The sequence below is a fragment of the Nicotiana tabacum genome, chromosome 8 (assembly GCF_000715075.1).
Source record: "Nicotiana tabacum cultivar K326 chromosome 8, ASM71507v2, whole genome shotgun sequence".
In the NCBI taxonomy this organism is placed as follows: domain Eukaryota; kingdom Viridiplantae; phylum Streptophyta; class Magnoliopsida; order Solanales; family Solanaceae; genus Nicotiana; species Nicotiana tabacum.
The window spans coordinates 181,178,712-181,183,677 of NC_134087.1; the positions used below are offsets into that span (position 1 = coordinate 181,178,712).

At 38.8% G+C, this 4,966-nt stretch overlaps 1 long non-coding RNA gene across 1 annotated transcript; it reads left to right on the plus strand.

Moving 5' to 3' along the window:
* Positions 1-413: 413 nt before the first annotated feature.
* LOC142162883 (uncharacterized) lies at positions 414-4,764 on the plus strand. Its single transcript, XR_012694371.1, has 4 exons — positions 414-951; positions 1,672-2,613; positions 2,946-3,013; positions 4,513-4,764. It is a non-coding gene; the product is annotated as an uncharacterized LOC142162883 (long non-coding RNA).
* The last annotated feature ends 202 nt before the right edge of the window (positions 4,765-4,966 follow it).

Consider the following 4,966-nt stretch of genomic DNA (forward strand, 5'->3'; position numbering starts at 1 on the left):
CCTCGTACTCTCACGAGTCTATACATAATAAGAACACTGAAATCGGAGTCCAAATAACCTCTCAAATCCTCATTTAAAGGTATCTTAAACTCGAGCCTTAAATACTCATTCTTCCCAAAAATATTTCACCACTAATTAAGTATTTAATCACATAAAAATGAATTATGAAGTCAAGGATGTTACCTCCAAGTGATTCCCCTTTGTTTTCCTCAAAAATCTCTCTCAAAAGCTTCAAACCCGGATGAAAATGGTGAAAGAATAGCTCAAATTCGCGAAGACAACTATTTATATGTTCTGGCCAGCGATTTCCACATCTGCGGCCCTGGGACCGCATCTGCGTTCCCGCTTCAGCAGAGCCAAGGTCGCATCTGCGACTTTTCATTAAAGGGCCAGCTTCAGCATATGCGACTCTCAATCCGCAGATGCGGTACCGCTTCTGCGGTATTATTACCGCTTCTTCGGTTTCTAAAGAAATGACCAAATTCCGCATCTGCAGTTATCTTTCCGCAGGTGTGGTACTGCTTCTACGGTGAACTCCCCTTCTCTCTGAAGGACCAACAACAGCGCCTCTCTCTCGCTCAAAAAAGCTAGAAGACGCCTAGACCACTCCCAAGAGAAAAATCGGATTTCTCTTCACCAAAAAGAAAAATCCCCATCTCCTTTGAGAGGAAAAACCTTCAGCTGTTGCACACCCTTTGGCCTCCCCCATAACTCCATTTCTGTCGAAGAACAACAAAGGGAACCAAGCAAAACATTTTTTTGAATACCCATATGAAAACACACACGTTCAGCGAACGGAAAAATGCATTTCGCTAGCATTTGGTGTCAATTTTTCTGGTTCAAATCGTTGGTTCAATTCTGCCGATTTTGCTGTTTCTGGATTTGTTGAGCTCCCACTCGAATTTGCTTCTACTTTAATTGGTTTATTCAAGTTTTTCCTTGAGCAACCAGGTTAGTTTGAAACTTTTTTGTATCATTTTTCTTGGTAAATGATTAAACAAATGAGTTCCGGTCTACGTTTGAAGATCTGCTCGATTCCTGATTATTGTTAGTCTTATGTGTAATGAGAAGCTGCTGAATCTGCATTTATTTGCCATTTGGTATTGAGTGAGAAATTTCTTTACAAGGCAAAAACTGCAAATGAAATATATTTGGCATTAGCCATCCGGTTTTGAATGTATTGGGTATGGAATTCTGGTTGGCTTCTCTTTTGCCTAATATGTATATTTTCCCTTAATAAAAAATCAGAAGGTCAGTATCATTCTAGTATTCAAACACGTATTTTTACAATCAATTCCATAATTTTGATATTCTTTACGTATTGGCTTCACATATTTTTTAGGATTATTTGATGAGTGACATTGTTATGATTGAAGGATTTTCTTTTTAGCTTTTTGATATTCAATTAATTAGCTAAAATTGTCTTCTGTTAGTTGAATACCGAGTGTCATTGTATTAGATTTAATTCACAGTCAAAAGGATTATGGAACATACCAATTTCTTTCCTAAGGTCACATGTTGTACTCACTTTAAAAATTATTTTCAAATTGGAAACTTATAACGACCAGACCGGTCGTTTTGAGATTTTGCACTTTGATCGCCAGTTCTCGGGTATGACTTGCCCCGTGTGATGTATTATGACTTATGTAAATCATCGGTTTTGGTTTTCAGGGTAATCGGAACGAATTTGGAAAAAACCAATTCTCAGTTGAAGCTCGAATTTTGAAAGGTTTGACCAAGATTTGACTTGTTTGTATATGATCTCAGATTGGATTTTTTATGATTTGGTTAGCTCCGTTAGGTGATTTGAGACTTAGGAGCGTGATCGGAATACATTTTGGAGGTATGTGGAAGGTTTAGGCTTGAATTGGCGAAATGGAGATTTCGGCATTTTCCGGTTGATAGGTAAGATTTTAATATAGAGGTCGGAATGAAATTCTTGAAGTTGCAGTAGCTCCATTATGTCAGTGCAAAATTTGAAGTCATTCCGGATTTATTTTATACGTTTCGGCATGCGCTTTATAAAAGGAAAAGTTTGAAACTCATAAGTCCGAATTGAGGTGTGAATTGTAGTTTTGACGTTGCTTGGCATGATTTGAAACTCTGAGTAAGTCCGCATGATATTTTAGGACTTGTTGATATATTTGGTTGAGGTCCTGAGGGCCTCGGGTGGAGTTTGGATGGTTATTGGAGTTTAACTTGGGCATTTCAAGAATGTTTTGATGTCGTTCTTCAAGAATAAGTGGTATTATATTCTGAAAATGAGCTCCAAATTCAGTTTTTTATTGAATCATTAGATCCGTATCGAAATTTCGGAGCCATAGCAAAAAGAATCGTCCAATTCAGACATCGTATGAGAGAGTTATGTCCATTTTCGTATAGGGGAAAAATAATTTCCCATCGCCAGCGCTCAGGGTAGCGCGGGGCGCCATCCATGGCGCGGGATTTATTTTGGCTACTGGAACCAGCACCACAGGCAGTGCCCAGCACCACTTGTGGCACCCGAATCGAAAAATGTTATAAAACGGAGTTTTTGGCCATTTTTGACAAAAATAGAGTTGGGGGAGCTCGGCTGAGGCGATTGTTCAAAAGATTTTCAAGGAAAACATCAGAGTAAGTGTTCTTAACTCAATTTTGGTTAGATTACTCGAATCCATCGTTGTTTTTAACATTTAATTGGTGATTTTAGTTGGTAAAATCTTGAAAACCCTCTTGGTTTAATTTGAAGATTTGAGGGTTGAGTTGATGTTGGATTTTGGTAAAATTGGTATGGTTGAACTTGTGGGGAGATAAGGAACCCGTTAATGTAAAAATTTCTAAGTTTCGAGAAGTGGGCCCGGGGCTCGGGTTTTGCTAATTTCGGGATTTTTGGTATTTTTCGATTGTTTTCGCTTGGGCTTTGTTCCCTTGGCATATTGTGACGTATTTGTTCTGATTTTGGATAGATTTGACGCGCGTGAAGGCCGATTTGAGGGGCAAAGGCGTCACGAGCTAGAGATTTAGCCGGTTCGAGGTAAGTAATGATTGTAAATGCTATTCTGAGGGTTTGAAACCCCGGATTACACATCGTTCTGCTATGTTGAGGTGACTTACATGCTAGATGACGAGCGTGTGGTAGAGCACCGCTGGGGATTGTGACTTAGTCCATTCCGAATGATTATTTTAATGTGTAATTGATAGTTAATAGTTTGATGTTATTATATTTTTGGGTTGTATGCCATGTTTGGGGCCTTGTGCCGACCTGCTGAGACCCTTAGGGGCACTTTCACTATTTTCTTCACTCTATTTGTTTTGAAAGCATATCTTCAGTCATACTTTACCTGTTTGTTGTTTAAATCTGGTTTATCACTTTATTTCTTAAAAATATGAAAACTATTTGGGCTGAGTTCCCTGTGTTACTGATGGTCCGAGTGATCATGAGGTTGATGACTGAGATAGACCGAGAGTCTGATTGTGAGGTTAATGACTGAGAGAGGTCGAGGGCCTAGTTGTGAGGATTATATATCTATGGATCGGGTTGCACGCTGCAGCAATATATATATATATATATATATATATATATATATATATATATATATATATATATATATATATATATATATATATATATATATATATATGGATCAGGTTGCACGCCACAGCGATACTTATATGGATCGGGCTGCACGCTGCAGCGATATGTTGGATCGGGCTGCATGCTGCAGCGATATAGCGCTTGGGCTGTAGGAGCTCCTCCGGAGTCTGCATACCCATAGTGAGCACCGTCGACGAGATATATGGATCGGGTTGCACGCCGCAGCGATATATAGATCGGGTTGTGCGCCGCAGCGGTTACCACATGGTACCTATTGAGCGTGAGTGCTGAGTGTGAGCGTTGATTGGTAAGAGTGAGTCACGAGTGACTGAGAGGCTAGCCCGAGTGGCAATAGATATATATATACATGCACATGAGTGATACTTGCCTGATGGGCCTGTTTATGAACTTATTGATTTTTCACTCCTTTTAAGAATGAGTTTCTATCGAATATGTTGATTTATTGACTGTTTTCACTCATCTTTATATTGAGGCTCTGTCGAAGTGTTGAACAAATGTTCTAAAAACATTTTTCATTTAAGCCAAGGTTTATGAGATGTTCAGAATTTAATCAGTGATTTGACATCAGTTATTTCCACTAAAATTTTCAAGTTATGAGGTGTTTGTGATTATTGTTTTGCCCGAGGGGCTGTTTTACGAACTATGTTTTGCCCAAGAGGTCGATTATGGTTTTCATCTCTTTTATTATAAACAGTATTGAACCCCTACTGAAAGTGTCAGAAAGCATTTTCAAATGATTTTTACCAAAAGGCTGTATTTAAATGAGACGATCGACTCGTATTCTGATTTGGAAACTCGTTGTGCTTGTTGAGTTTATCATAGATGTGGATTCATTATTTTATACTGCTCAGTCTTTATTTACTCTTATTACTTACTAGGTTGGAGTACTCACATTACTCCCTGTACCTTGTGTGCAGGTTCAGGTATGTTTTGGCTGATCGGAGGCAGAGTCATTAGAGTTTAGCAAGGTAGCTGTCGGCGTTCGCAACATTGCTTTTTTCTCTCTTCATTTCATTAGATTGTATTTGTAAACTTCAGACCTTCAGTTGTATTAATACCCTAGTAGATGCTCGTGACTTATGACACCCCGGTTAGGGCCATGTCGGGCTGGATTAACGCATTGTTATCTATGTTTCCGCTATTCAGTATTATGTAAACCATGTTTAGATTATAATTGTGTTGATTAATTGTTTTAAAGGGGAGAATAGGGTTGAACTGGCTGGCCTTGTCTTCACGAGAGGCGTCATCACACGTGGGTTCGGGGTTAGGGTCGTGACAAAACTAGATGTGCTAGAAACAAAGTTCTCATCCATCTCAGTGCAAAGTTTGATTCTTTTGGATTTAAATAAATATTTCTAAGTATCATAGTTT